This window comes from Coregonus lavaretus, assembly GCF_964263955.1.
Source record: "Coregonus lavaretus genome assembly, chromosome: 11".
NCBI classification, from domain to species: Eukaryota; Metazoa; Chordata; class Actinopteri; order Salmoniformes; family Salmonidae; genus Coregonus; species Coregonus lavaretus.
Window position 1 is genome coordinate 39,997,200 of NC_139998.1, and position 15,918 is coordinate 40,013,117.

The 15,918-nt window shown below is 45.4% G+C and overlaps 1 pseudogene across 1 annotated transcript in view; it reads right to left on the reverse strand.

The window, feature by feature from the left end:
* Positions 1-15,918, reverse strand: part of LOC311137544 (cytosolic carboxypeptidase 4-like) — a 226,011-nt pseudogene that overhangs the window by 172,257 nt on the left and 37,836 nt on the right. The window contains exon 7 of the transcript in view: positions 6,240-6,277. The product of the transcript in view is annotated as a cytosolic carboxypeptidase 4-like (transcript). The remainder of the gene's footprint in view (positions 1-6,239; positions 6,278-15,918) is intronic.

Here is a 15,918-nt window from a genome sequence, read left to right on the forward strand (position 1 = left end):
TGATAATGAAGGTCTAGTGAGTGCTGCAACATCTACATAATTGATGGAAAGACTGTTAGTACAGCCAGGACTTGTGGAATAAAAATTAAGTGAGGAATCATGCTCTGGCTTTGTTTAGTTAGCTAGGTATAGACATAAGCCTAACTAGATCTACTATCCACAATGGCCATGAACCCCATTACTGTTCAGTGAATGGGAGGACGATGTGCACACTCCCATTGACACAGCTTGCTGATCTTATAACAGAATGCATCCTTGTATCTGATGAAGAAGCTGGGGCCTGGCCAATACCCAAGCCAGAGCCAGAGCTACACTCTGCTGCTGATAGAGAATCTATGGAGCCACTGCAGTAGTCCATAGAGCACTGAGCAAGTGTAGTGTTGTGAAGGTCATCGGACGTGTGTACTGCACTGTATGTTGGACTGGGGCAGCATGGGAAGTGCTCAAGTGTATCTCCCCAGTACAGTGTCTGACAGATGATCACAGGAGATGGATTGTAGTGTGAATATGGAAACAAATGAGAAAGGATTGGGGATTCTCTCACTAGTGCAAGTGCTCCCCTCTCCCCCTCCCTCCCTCCCTCCCTCCCTCCTTCCCTCTGTCTCTCTCTCCCACACACTCTCTCTCCCCTATCCCCTAGATCTCAGGGTTCTTAGAGCTCCAGCCCTCTGCTAAGCACAAACACAGCTTTCTAAAATATGAATGACTGCAATGGGTTTTATCACTCTCCCACAGGACTGGAGATCAACTTGTGGCGAGATGCATGCAGATGTATAGGAGCGGGCATGTAGGTAATGCATACTACACAGGTGACGCATACTAATACACATTAATCCAATCATAACCACAGGGGCAGTTATGTTTGTATGTAATCGATCTTGCTGTAGGCCCATCTGAAAATCCTAGAAAGTAGATTTTTAAAAATATGTTTTGATTTTTGATGTTCTAATCCTATGGAGATATGGGGGTATTATTTGTATTGAGATACTGTGTCATGACAGCAGCCCAGAAATAAGGCATCAACACATGGACTAATACGTAAGAGTGGATGCAGCTCAAGCCTAGTTTAACCGGTTAAACATTGGAAATTCAGCATGAAAATATGATCCATCTGGGATCTTCCTTTTCACATTTCATGCCATCTTTGTAGCTGTCGTCTGAGCAGCTTTACAGAAACATCATCCATCCTTCAACGTCTAAATGTGTTACACTGAAATAAAAAGCACAACTATCTGATCGTCAAACAGCACAAGGAAAAACCCGTTGAATTGTTTGGTGGTTATCAACTACCTCTGACTCACATCCCCCTGAAAGAACAGGAAAACAGGACCGTAAAGAAAAAACATCACAAACCGCATAGACAAAGAGCAGCGACTGCACTGGAAACTGCTGCTGAATGAAAGATAATTAATTGCACCATCACCGCCTAGGTGCACATCTTTAAAATAGGCTTCAGAGAGAACCAGGATCCTAATGTTATTTACAAGCAGAATCATTCAGCAAGCAACTGCAGTGCATCAACAGGTGCAGAGCCTGTATACACAAAAGAGAGCGCTGAGGGACCGAGTGAGGCACAGAGTCACACTGCCACCTACAGGTAGACTAAAACACAGCTGCCTGGCTGTTATAAGAGAGGATCTCTCCTCACAGAGCTGAGAGCATGACTGCAACCTCTCCCTGGCAGATTAATAGCTGAGCTTGTGTGTTTTCATGCCTTTACACATTTTGAATGCCGGGAGAAAACAGTAACTTGATTTTGTTGGAGAAAAAAAGGATTCCCCCTGACAATAAAAGGAAATAACTGCTGTTAAAGCACACTGGGAGCTATTTTAAAGTGATATTTACTACAGTATCAATAGCTAATATGGATTGTGTTCTGAGCAAATATCCTGTGAGGGAGATGTGATATTAAATCATTGTCTGACAAGTTGTAAAGTTGCAGAGAAGCTCAGTGTAATCATGTTATACTGAGTATGATTGTGTTTCAACTGAGTGAATCTGACTGGGAAGAAGCTGTTAGAAATAGAAGTGCTGCAAGAAAACAAATCAATTCAATCACTTCATAAAGATGATCACTCTGAGTACAAACACAGACATGGGGACTGAATCTGTATTATAAACATCCAAGAAGATGTGAGCTAAGTACAAATGAAAAATACTTAATTAAAATCCCAATAGTATTTCTTGTCATATGAGTATTTCACCATTGCCTCTGCTAGCAAAATTGCTAAAACTACTCATTACTATTACCAGTTACCCACTGGCTCGTAATAGACTTGATAAAATTACCACATTTGACCAGTTAATTAAGGGGTTTGATGTCGAGAGAATAGATTAACCGTATGGTCAAAACAAAGCCTGTGGCACTGACCATTCAACACATAATAAGGACTGGAGTCGAGGCTATCCAAAACATAATAAGGGCTGGAGTCCAGGCTAATAAAACACATAATAAGGCCTTGAGTCGAGGTGATCCAACCAGTGGAGGCTCCTCAAAGGAGGAAGGGGAGAACCCTCCTACTCAGGGAATTTCATAAAAATAGAAATCTAATTTATTTATAAAACCGATAACCCCAAACAGCAAGCAATGCAGAGGTGGAAGCATGGTGGCTAGGAAAAACTCCTTAGAAAGGGAGGAACCTAGGAAGAAACCTAGGGAGGAACCAGGCTCTGAGGGGTGGCCATTACTCTTCTGGCTGTGCCGGGTGGAGATTATAAGAGTACATGTCCCCTGTAGCTCAGTTGGTAGAGCATGGCACTTGTAACGCCAGGGTTGTGGGTTCGTTTCCCACGGGGGGCCAGTATGAAAATGTATGCACTCATTAACTGTAAGTCGCTCTGGATAAGAGCGTCTGCTAAATGACTAAAATGTAAATGTACATGGTCATTAAGGCCAGATCGTTCTTCAAGATGTTCAACCGCTCATAGACGACCAGCAGGGTAAAATAATAATCACAGTGGTTTTAGATGATGCAACATGTCAGCACCTCAGGAGTTCTCCTTTTTAGATAAAACTATACTAATTATATTCACGTCACCAAAAATCTGATTACACAATGTAGCCTCAACAGCACTCTCTGGGGTAGCACCATGGTGTAGCCGGAGGACAGCTCTTATCCATCCTCCTCTGGGTACATTGACTTCAATACAAAACCTAGGAGGCTGATGGTTCTCACCCCTTTCAATAGACTTACACAGTAATTATGATGACTTCCGGAGGACGTTCTCCAACCTATCAGAGCTCTTGAGGCATGAACGGACATGTTGTCCACCCAATCAATCAAAGGATCAGAGAATGAATCTAGTACTAAAAGCATAAGCTACAGCTAGCTAGCACTGCAGTGCATAAAATGTGTTGAGTAGATGACTCAAAGTGAGAGAAAAACAAGAGTTTAACAATTTTGAACAAATTAATTTCTTCTAAAATTAAGGACAAGCAACAGAGAGCGAGAGCTAGCCATATTTCATGAAATGTTTTCACTTTCACTTACTTAGCTAATGCAGTTAGCTAATTTAGCCTACTCAAACACCCAGCTCAAACAGAGAGGAATGTTATTTATGTTAGCTACTGTAGCTGGCTAAGGCTATCCAAAACTGGAACTCTTCCAAGTCAAGGTAAGCTTTTGGTTTTATTAATTTATTGCCACCGGGGCCCGCCAGTGTAACTGCTAAACTGCTTGCTGTACACTGTACTGTGTGACTGTAGCGGGGTACTAACGCGTTAGTTCTAGTAGCTATGTTGACTATGACGTTAGCTATTATTGTGAAAACTATGTAGGCTATGTGTAGCGGTTATGATATGAAGGTTTGGCTTGGAGAGGTTTTTTCGCCTGGTCACAGACAGCTGTTGTGTTTTGCACTGAAGTCCAAAAGCGAAGGGAAAAGGTGAGAGGAGGAGAGCGCATAGATGCAAGAAGGAATTATCCAACGAGCAAAGTGATTATGCTGTTTGTATGTGGCTGCTACGAAAGTGAACTGTGTGTGCGGGTGATCAACGGTATATTCATTCCGCCGATTCTGTTGTAAAACGTTTCTTAAATGGAAGCAAACAGAACGGGGATAGACCTACCTACCTGCATTTGTCCAATAGAAACTCTCATTTTGGACTAATGATTACACCCTAGATCAGCTAGATGCGGGCAAGAGTGTGTACGGCTGTATTGAATGTGTAACCTTGATTATTACAATTTGTCTCTCGACCTGTGTTATATACTTTCATTCATAGGCTAGGTTGTAGCAACCTCATGATGGGTATAGGGAAAATTCTAGTATCATAATAGCCTAAACCTATCGATGTTACATTGAACTGGGTGAATGGAATATGAATGACAGTCATCCAATATGCTGTAATAGAAATAATCAAAAAAAATTGGCCTCCCCAATCTTAAACGGCACAGACCGCCACTGTATCCAACACATAATAAAGACTAGAGTCGAATATATCCAATACATAATAAGGGCTGGAGTCGAGGCTATCTAACACATAATAAGGGCTGGAGTCGAGGCTATCCAACACATAATAAGGGCTAGAGTCGAGGCTAGGTTTATTTGAACAGTGAGAGACAGAGTAACATAAAAAAAATCCAGAAAAACGCATTTCAAAAATTTTATACATTTATTTGCATTTTAATGAGGGAAATAAGTATTTGACCCCCTCTCAATCAGAAAGATTTCTGGCTCCCAGGTGTCTTTTATACAGGTAACGAGCTGAGATTAGGAGCACACTCTTAAAGGGAGTGCTCCTAATCTCAGCTTGTTACCTGTATAAAAGACACCTGTCCACAGAAGCAATCAATCAATCAGATTCCAAACTCTCCACCATGGCCAAGACCAAAGAGCTCTCCAAGGATGTCAGGGACAAGATTGTAGACCTACACACGGCTGGAATGGGCTACAAGACCATCGCCAAACAGCTTGGTGAGAAGGTGACAACAGTTGTGATTATTCGCAAATGGAAGAAACACAAAATAACTGTCTGGGGCTCCATGTAAGATCTCACCTCGTGGAGTTGCAATGATCATGAGAACGGTGAGGAATCAGCCCAGAACTGCACGGGAGGATCTTGTCAATGATCTCAAGGCAGCTGGGACCATAGTCACCAAGAAAACAATTGGTAACACACTACGCCGTGAAGGACTTAAATCCTGCAGCGCCCGTCTGAAGTTTGCCAATGAACATCTGAATGATTCAGAGGAGAACTGGGTGAAAGTGTTGTGGTAAGATGAGACCAAAATCGAGCTCTTTGGCATCAACTCAACTCGCCGTGTTTGGAGGAGGAGGAATGCTGCCTATGACCCCAAGAACACCATCCCCACCGTCAAACATGGAGGTGGAAACATTATGCTTTGGGGGTGTTTTTCTGCTAAGGGGACAGGACAACTTCACCGCATCAAAGGGACGATGGACGGGGCCATGTACCATCAAATCTTGGGTGAGAACCTCATTCCCTCAGCCAGGGCATTGAAAGTGGGTCGTGGATGGGTATTCCAGCATGACAATGACCCAAAACACACGGCCAAGGCAACAAAGGAGTGGCTCAAGAAGAAGCACATTAAGGTCCTGGAGTGGCCTAGCCAGTCTCCAGACCTTAATCCCATAGAAAATCTGTGGAGGGAGCTGAAGGTTTGAGTTGCCAAACGTCAGCCTCGAAACCTTAATGACTTGGAGAAGATCTGCAAAGAGGAGTGGGACAAAATCCCTCCTGAGATGTGTGCAAACCTGGTGGCCAACTACAAGAAAGGTCTGACCTCTGTGATTGCCAACAAGGGTTTTTCCACCAAGTACTAAGTCATGTTTTGCAGAGGGGTCAAATACTTATTTCCCTCATTAAAATGCAAATAAATTTATAACATTTTTGACATGCGTTTTCTGGATTTTTTTGTTGTTATTCTGTCTCTCACTGTTCAAATAAACCTACCATTAAAATTATAGACTGATCATGTCTTTGTCAGTGGGCAAACGTACAAAATCAGCAGGGGATCAAATACTTTTTTCCCTCACTGTAAGGGCTGCAGTCGAGGCTACCTAACACATAATAAGGGCTGGAGCCGAGGCTATCCAACACATAATACCACTCAATATTCCTCCCCATTTACTCTCATGGCCTTGAAATAAATCATCTGAGAGAGTCAATAGCACAGTCTATTTGTGATATAACTATTCCATACTACTAGTATACATAGGAGGTAGAGTTTATAAAGGGAGAAAATGATGAGTAAGAGGGGCTGAAGTATACTTACTTGAACATAAAAGTGCTGCCAGTGCATCGATTGCTGCCCTGAAAAACAAAAAAGACAGTCATTTTAAACGGAGGAATTCATACACCAGTGATTAAGGAGCAGCTCTCCTTCTGCAGAATAAAATCATGAAAACGGGCACATCTCCAATGTCCCCGTCAGCATTTTATACAGTGCCTTCAGAAAGTATTCACACCCCTTTACTTTTTCCACATTTTGTTGTGTTACAGCCTGCATTTAAATATATTAAATTGAGATGTTGTGTCACTGATTTACACACAATACCACATAATGTCAAAGTGGAATTTTGTTTGTAAAGAATGTTGGAAATTAATTTTAAAAAAGGAAAAGCTGAAATGTCTTGAGTAAATAAGTATTCAACCCCTTTGTTATGGCAGGAGTAAAAATGTGCTTAACAAATTGCATAATAAGTTGCATTGACTTATTCCGTGTTCAATAATAGTGGTCAACATAATTTTTTTATGACTACTCCATCTCTGTACCCCACACATACAGTACAATTATTTGTACGGTACCTCAATTGAGTAGTGAATTTCAAGCATAGATTCAATCACAAAGACCAGGGAGGTTTTTCAAAGCCTCGCAAAGAAGGGCACCGATTGGTAGATGTGTACAAAATTTAAAAGCAGAAGCTGAATATCCCTTTGAGCATGGTGAAGTTATTAATTAGGCTTTAGATGGTGTATCAATACACCCAGTCACTACAAAGATGCAGGCATCCTTCCTAGCTCAGTTGCTGGATAGGAAGGAAACTGCTCAGGGATTTCACCATGAGGCCAATGGTGATTTTAAAACAGCTCAGAGTTGAATGGTTGTGATATGAGAAAACTGAGGATGGATCAACAACATTGTAGTTACTCGACAATACTAACTTTAATGACAGAGTGAAAAGAAGGAAGCATATACAGAATACAAATATTCCAAAACATGCATCCTGTTTGCAACAAGGCACTTATGTAATACTGCAAAATAATTGGCAAAGAAATGAACTTTTTGTCCTGAATACAAAGTGTTATGTTTGGGGCAAATCCAACACAACACATCACTGAGTGTCACGGTTTCGGCCGAGGCTGCTCCTCCTCCTTGCTCGGGCAGGCTTCGGCGGTCGTCGTCCCCGGAGTACTAGCTGCCACCGTTGTATGTTATCGATGTTTGTTTGGTTTTGTCTTCCTTGTACACCTGTTTCCTTTTAGTGTTCATTATGTCCCCTATAAGTTTCTCGTTTTGTTTGTTGTGTGTAATTGTTCCGCCTGTCATTAGGTGCAGCGTAAATTCTGCTCCTATGTTTTGAGTACAGACGCACTATTTGCGTATCTGTTTGTATTTTGGTGTTTTGCGCACTGTTGCGTAATCGCTCGCCTCCGGGTTAGTAGAGGCCCGTTAGTTTGTATTATTGTCGTCTAGTAAAGTCTGTTGGACGAAGCTTCTGTGTCCTGCGCCTGACTCCTACACCACATCCACATCAGCCGCTGACAGAATTACACACCATAATGGAGTCAGCAGGAGCAGCAGCAGCACCCGAGTCGCTGGAGGAGCGCGTCAGCGGGCAAGACGACAGGATCCTTCAACTCGGATCCGCCCTGCAGGACGTGATCAACACTCTGCACCGATGGGAGACCAGAGGAGTGCCCACACCTCCTCTTACCTTACCACCACCATCGGTCAGTCCTACCATCCAAGCTCCAGAATCCAGTGGGATTCGGCTCTCGCTCCCGAGGGCGTATGATGGCGCCACAGCCGGGTGTCAGGGGTTCTCTACCTGGCCACCATACACCCAGCGCCCTCGGGATACGAGAGCGTTTCCGCCCTCATCTCCTGTCTCTCCGGCAAGGCGTTGGAGTGGGCCAACGCCGAATGGAGGGGAATAGACGCCGCCACCATCACCTACGCGGAGTTCTCCCGCCGCTTCAGGGCAGTGTTCGACCATCCACCTGAGGGGAAAGCGGCGGGGGAGCGTCTATTCCACCTCCGACAGGGGAAGAGGATAGCACAGGAGTTCTCCCTGGAATTCCGGACTCTAGCGGCGGATGCGGGCTGGAATGAGCGGGCCCTCATCGACCACTATCGATGCAGTCTACGGGAGGACGTTCGTTGAGAGCTGGCCTGCAGGGACACCAACCTATCGTTCGACCAGTTGGTGGACATGTCCATCCGTCTCGACACCCTGCTGGCCACCCGTGGACGTCCCGAGTGGGGGCCGTCCATTCCATCCTCCAGCACCTCCGAGCCGAGTCCTATGCGATAGACCTCCAGGCAGGAGCAGCGCTTCCGCGGAGCCATGTGTATCCTATGTCTCAAGAGGAGAAGGGGGCTATGGAGACATACATAGCCGAGTCTCTGAGACAGGGTTACATACGGCCCTCCACTTCCCCTGCGTCCTCAAGCTTCTTTTTTGTGAAGAAGAAGGATGGAGGGTTGCGCCCGTGTATTGATTACCGTAGTCTCAATCAGATCACTGTGAAATACAGTTATCCACTCCCTCTGATTACGACTATGACGGAATCATTACACGGAGCGCGTTTCTTCACAAAACTGGATCTCAGGAGCGCCTACAACTTGGTGCGCATTAGGGAGGGCGATGAATGGAAGACAGCATTTAGTACCACCTCGGGTCATTACGAGTATCTCGTCATGCCATACGGGTTGATGAATGCCCCTTCAGTCTTCCAATCCTTTGTGGACGATATCTTCCGGGACATGCAGGGGCAAGGTGTGGTCGTGTACATTGACGACATTCTAGTGTACTCTTCTACCCGAGCCGAGCATGTAGCCCTGGTGCGCCGAGTGTTGGGGAGGCTGTTGGAGCACGACCTGTATGTCAAGGCAGAGAAATGTCTGTTTTCCAGGAGTCTCTTTTTTGGGTTATCGGTTGTCCGCGTCAGGGGTGAGGATGGAGGTTGACCGTGTGTCAGCCGTGCGTAATTGGCAAACCCCAACCACGGTTAAAGAGGTGCAGCAGTTCTTGGGTTTTGCAAATTACTACCAGAGGTTTATCCGGGGTTTTGGACAGGTGGCAGCTCCCATAATGTCCCTGCTGAAGGGGGGCCCGGTGCATTTGCAGTGGTCAGCTGAGGCGGACAGGGCCTTTGGGAGACTGAAGGACCTGTTCACTTCAGCTCCGGTGCTGGCGCATCCGGACCCCGCTTTACCATTCCAGGTAGAGGTGGACGCGTCAGAGGCCGGTATTGGGGCCGTACTATGACAACGGTCCGGCACGCCACCTAAACTCCGCCCCTGTGCTTTTTATTCCAAGAAGCTCAGCCCAGCGGAGCGAAATTATGACGTAGGGGACAGGGAGCTGTTAGCCGTGGTACAGGCCCTAAAGGTGTGGAGGCATTGGCTTGAGGGGGCTCAACACCCTTCTCTCATTTTGACTGACCACCGTAACCTGGAGTACATCCGGGCAGCTAGGAGATTGAACCCTCGTCAGGCTCGGTGGAACATGTTTCTAACCCGGTTCGTATTTAAAATAACGTACATCCCTGGGTCCCAGAACGGTAAGGCAGACGCCCTGTCCCGGCGGTATGACACAGAGGAGAGGTCCATTGAGCCCACTCCCATCCTGCCGGAGTCTTGTCTGGTGGCTCCGGTAGTGTGGGAGGTCGATGCGGAAATCGAGCGGGCGTTGTGTACCGACCCTAGTCCCCCAAAGTGTCCTGTGGGTCGGACGTACGTTCCGCTCGAGGTTCGGGATCGTCTGATTTATTGGGCTCATACGTCCCCCTCCTCTGGACATCCAGGTATTGGCCGGACAGTGCACTGCCTTAGCGCTAAGTACTGGTGGCAAACATTAGCCAGGGATGTGAGGGTTTATGTCTCCTCCTGCTCGGTGTGTGCTCAGTGTAAGGTGCCTAGACACCTGCCCAGGGGGAAGTTACAACCCCTGCCCGTTCCACAACGACCCTGGTCTCACCTCTCGGTGGATTTCGTTACAGACCTTCCCCCCTCTCAGGGGAATACCACTATACTGGTCGTTGTGGATCGGTTCTCTAAGGCCTGTCGTCTCTTCCCAATGCCGGGTCTCCCTACTGCCCTACAGACCACTGAGGCACTGTTCACCCACGTCTTTCGGCACTACGGGGTGCCCGAGGATACAGTGTCTGATCGAGGTCCCCAGTTCACCTCCAGAGTCTGGAGGGCGTTCATGGAGCGCTTGGGGGTCTCGGTGAGCCTTACCTCGGGGTACCACCCAGAGAGCAATGGGCAGGTAGAAAGAGTGAACCAGGATGTGGGTAGGTTTCTGAGATCGTATTGCCAGGGCCGGCCGGAGGAGTGGGTGAGGTATATCCCCTGGGCAGAGATGGCACAGAACTCTCTCCGCCACTCCTCCACCAACCTAACCCCTTTCCAATGTGTGTTAGGGTATCAGCCGGTTCTGGCACCATGGCATCAGAGCCAGATCGAGGCTCCTGCGGTGGATGAGTGGGTGCGGCGCTCGGAGGAGACGTGGAACACTGCACACGTCCATCTGCAGCGGGCCATCCGTCGACAAAAGGCGAGCGCCGATCTCCACCGCAGTGAGGCCATTTAAAGTCCTGAGGAGATTGAACGAGGTGTGTTACAGGTTACAACTGTCTATTGATTATCACATTAACCCCTCGTTCCATGTGTCTCTTCTCAGGCCGGTGGTAGCTGGTCCACTCCAGGACTGTGAGATAAGAGAGACTCCTCCGCCCCCACTGGACATCGAGGGGGCTCCGGCGTTCACAGTTCGGTCCATCTTGGATTCGAGACGTCGGATGGGGGGTCTCCAGTATCTCGTGGAGTGGGAGGGGTACGGCCCGGAGGAACGGTGCTGGGTGCCGTGGAGGGACATCTTAGACCCATCTCTCCTGACTGAGTTCCACCGTGGTCGTCCCACGCGCCCTGCTCCGCGTCCTCTTGGTCGTCCCCGAGGCCGGGGTCGGCGCACGGCTGGAGCCGCGCGTCAATGGGGGGTTACTGTCACGGTTTCGGCCGAGGCTGCTCCTCCTCCTTGCTCGGGCAGGCTTTGGCGGTCGTCATCCCCGGAGTACTAGCTGCCACCGTTGTATGTTATCGATGTTTGTTTGGTTTTGTCTTCCTTGTACACCTGTTTCCTTTTAGTGTTCATTATGTCCCCTATAAGTTTCTCGTTTTGTTTGTCGTGTGTTGTGTGTAATTGTTCCGCCTGTCATTAGGTGCCGCGTAAATTTTGCTCCTACGTTTTGAGTACAGACGCACTATTTGCGTATCTGTTTGTATTTTGGTGTTTTGCGCACTGTTGCATAATCGCTCGCCTCCGGGTTAGTAGAGGCCCGTTAGTTTGTATTATTGTCGTCTAGTAAAGTCTGTTGGACGAAGGTTCTGTGTCCTGCGCCTGACTCCTACACCACATCCACATTCAGCCGCTGACACTGAGTACCACTCTTCATATTTTCAAGCATGGTGGTGGCTGCATCATGTTATGGGTATGCTTGTCATCTGGAAGGACTAAGGAGTTTTCTAGGATAAAAAAGAAACAGAATACAGCTATAAGCACAGGCAAAATCCTATAGGAAAATCTGGTTCAGTCTGCTTTCCAACAGACATTGGGTGACAAATTCACCTTTCAGCAGGACAATAACCTAAAACAAAAGGCCAAATATACACTGGACTTGCTTTCCAAGACGACATTGAATGTTCCTGAATGGCCTAGTTACAGTTTTGACATTAAAATCAGCTTGAAGATCGATGGCAAGACTTTAAAATGGCTGTCTAGTAATGATCAACAATCAACTTCACAGAGCTTGAATAATTTTTAAAAGATGAATGGTCGAACATTGTACAATTCAGGTGTGCAAAGTTCTTAGAGACTTACCCAAAAAGACTCACAGCTGCAATCGCCGCCAAAGTATTGACTCAGGGGTGTGAATATTTATGTGAATTATATATTTCTGTATTTCATTTTAAATAACTTTGCACCAAAAAAAAAACACGTTTCACTTGTCATTATGGGGTATTGTGTGTTTATTTGAATTTAGGCTGTAACACAACAAAATGTGGTATAAATCAAGGGGTCCTAAATGAATACTTTCTGAAGGCACTGTAGTTTACATAAGCAGAGGCCCCTTCAATAGTAATGTCAAAATCTCCGGTCTTCGAAATTAGGACGATGTAGTAGTGTGTTGTGTTGATCTAGAGCCGAGGTGAAGGGCATAAACAAGCCAAACAAAAACTAATCAAATCGTATTGGTCACATACACATTTTTAGCAGACGTTATTGCGGGTGTAGCAAAATGCTTATGTTCCTAGCTCCAACAGTGCAGTAGTAGCTAACAATTCACAACAACAAAGGTGTTGCATGCAGCCGCTGGAACACAGAACATGTCATGCCAGTGAATTGTTGTCTGTTGATTTGTCTTTGATCCACATTTAGAGGACACAGCTACTGTGACATGCTCCATTATGAAGGATAAGCAGTGTGTGCTTCCCCTCTGATGATTCCACATCAATACCACTCACACAGTGTATCATGTAGCCTAACAAATTATTTCAGTTACCATGCTCTGTTTTCCTAACACAGCACACCGCCATCCCATCTTAGACTCAAACTGAAACAGTTAAGCTAAAACAGTTAGACACAGGCACCTTGCAGTATTGTATACAAAAGAGCCCATGGTGCTATCTGATTTGAGTGGTGAAAAATAAATGATCTTGCCGATTTCTTCTCCGATTTCACATAAAAAATATGATTCATTTCAGCACATCTTAACAGTGGTCATAAAGTTGTTCCTCTCAGCTGTGGCTGTTGTTTTTGCTGTGGGATATAATGCAGGGCTCTGGACAGATCAATGATCACACACGCTCTCACACAGAGGGGCTCATCAGAGGTACAGAGAGTCATGTTAATTATCTTCTGAGAAAAGCTTCTTGGTCATATTAAGGCCCTTTGTGAGGCTCAGCTCATAACCACAGGTAAGCCCTGTGGAACGCCTCTCATCAACTAGCTTGTTGTTCTGAAACCCAGCTGAGTGTGTCATTGTTAGCCCTAAGTGATGTGGTTGCGATACAGCCATACAGTACTGTAGATCTACCTATGGGCAATAACAGCCTATAGTGCACAGTCTGAACACTAAAGGCAGCAAAAAGGGAAATCTGGCAGTATTGCGTTTTCAATACCATGCTGGGGAAAGGCTTTGAGGGCACAGTTCACTACATACTGTACATTACTGATAAGCCTCTTCCTATTCCCCATATGTTTTATTTCACATGTGATCAAATAACGGCATGTTTCCGAATTCTCATCAGAATCCAAGCTGGGAGCAGGGAGCTCTGTAATTGACTGTGTGGTTTTTCACCCTGCATGGATGTGTAGCTATCAGCAGGTTGATATGGAACCTGTCCAATTTCCCAGCAGTTTCTCTCCGTGGCACTCATGTCATCTCATTATCTCACAGTTGTTTGCCGAACAACAGAGCGATTAATGTAATACGGAGGAATGAGAGGGTTTAGGCCCTTTTCTTTAAACCTCATAAGAAATGGGTAAGTAAAGATGCCTTGGTTTGCATCTGTTCTATATCCCAAGCTATTTACATAACTATAGCTCATGTGGGGAATGGAGGACTGCACAGGGAGGATAACAGTGGAACTGGACACTAGCAGAATGGGAGGAGAATGGGAGTGAGACAGTGAAACCACCAGGGTTCCAGAGTCTGAGAGCAGGCGCAGGGCAGTAGACTGTCCTTCATCAGGAGACAGACAGACACTCAGCCTAGACCCCAGAGCTCACAGCTCAGAACTGATGCCAGCAATCCAGTATGTGGGCTGGGAACGCCGGGTCGGAAATGCCACCAGAGTCACTGTGGGTCAGACTCTGTTTAACAATGGATGGACAATAAATGCCACTCAGTAAGAAGAGCACTGACTGGCTGGTGCTGGGATTGTTGATAAAAGCACTTCTAAACTATTACTAAATTAAGCACACACGCAGGTCCGCATGTGCGCACAAACACACACACACACTGTCCTCGTTTGGCCCTGCGATTCAATGTGTCTGAGTGTGTGTTTGTGTTTACAAAGTATTATAAAACCATGTTTTTGTATATTATGATTAGTTCAAATGTCTTTCGTACAACGAAATCCACTAAGGACTTCAGGCTGGTAAAATTGAGTGAGAACATCAGGTGTTCAAACTCCCCCATGCTGCCAACGGCAGTAATAATTACTTTCCATTTGCACAGTAAGACAGGCCCTATACATATGCCCCCTGCCGTGATCCAACTACATTAAACATGAGTAAACTAGCTACTTCCTTCTAAATGAGCTGCTGGGGAAGGTTCTGATGAATGCAGGTTCAGCATGTTCCTCCACTCTCTGCCCGGCGGACTCTCGCTTTAAGGCACACATTTAATTACAAATCTGAGCCAGGCAAACTTATGCAAATTGTTCAATTTTTGCCGACCTGAAAAAGTTCCGCTTTTTAAGAAATTCAGTTTTAGAAAATGGAAAACCTCTCTTGCTCATGGAGGGGGGAAAATAGGTATTTCTTAGCTACCGTAAAATTTCAATTAAACGCAGTCTCAAATAGCCACCTGTTCCTTTTAATAGCCGGACAACGGCACACATTTCAGTAAATAAATGCCTGTTTCAAATTAATAAACGGCGGATCTAAATGAATTGTTTACGAGGTTTAATGTTTGATTTGTTACATTAAATAATTCAGTAAAGATTCGAAAATATTATGGCAATCATCCGTTTTTATCACCAGTAAGAAACTGCTAGCCATTGGCTGCTAACAGCTGAGAACTGCTAGCTAACTGGCAAGCACAAAAACAGTCAACCACTTCGGGACTACAGAACCCTAGAAATTGGCCGATCGCCCTCTAGTGGCAAACGTAAGACCTGCCGAAAATGCACAGTCAAAGAGGAGAATAATTATTGTCAAGGAAAATATCGATATATTTTGAAATAGAGGCATACTAAGACAAAAGAAACGTGACACAGTGTATAAATGAAAACACAGTGCAGGATATGAAGTAATTGATTAAAATGCTGGAAGTGAATGCTGGAAATAAGCAATTAACTATGCAAATGAGCAAAAGCTGTGTGCATTAGGAAGTAGACGCCTGGCTCAAAGAGAAGCTAGTATCTAATAATCACCATTTGTTTTCAGTGACTTAAGCAAATAAACACCCACACTATGAATTGAAGTTTTACATACAGTGCATTCAGACCAGTGGAGGCTCCTCAGAGGAGGAAGGGGAGGACCATCCTCCTCAGTGAATTTCATAATTTTTTTAATTCTAAAACATTAAAAAAGTTATCCCTTTTAGATAAAACTACACTACAATATAATCACGTCACCAAATAATTGATTAAAACACACTATTTTGCAAATAAGGTCTACAGTAGCCTCAACAGCACTCTGTAGGGTAGCACCATTGTGTAGCCGGAGGACAGCTAGCTTCCATCCTCCTCTGGGTACAATGACTTCTATTCAAAACCTAGGAGGCTCATGGTTCTCAACCCCTTCCATAGACTTACACAGTAATTATGACAACTTCCGGAGGACGTCTTCCAGCCCATCAGAGCTCTTGCAGCATGAACTGACATGTTGTCCACCCAATCAAAGGATCAGATAATTCATCTAGTACTGAAAGCATAAGCTACAGCTAGCTAGCACTGCAGTGCAAAAAAATATGGTGAGTAGTTGACTCAAAGA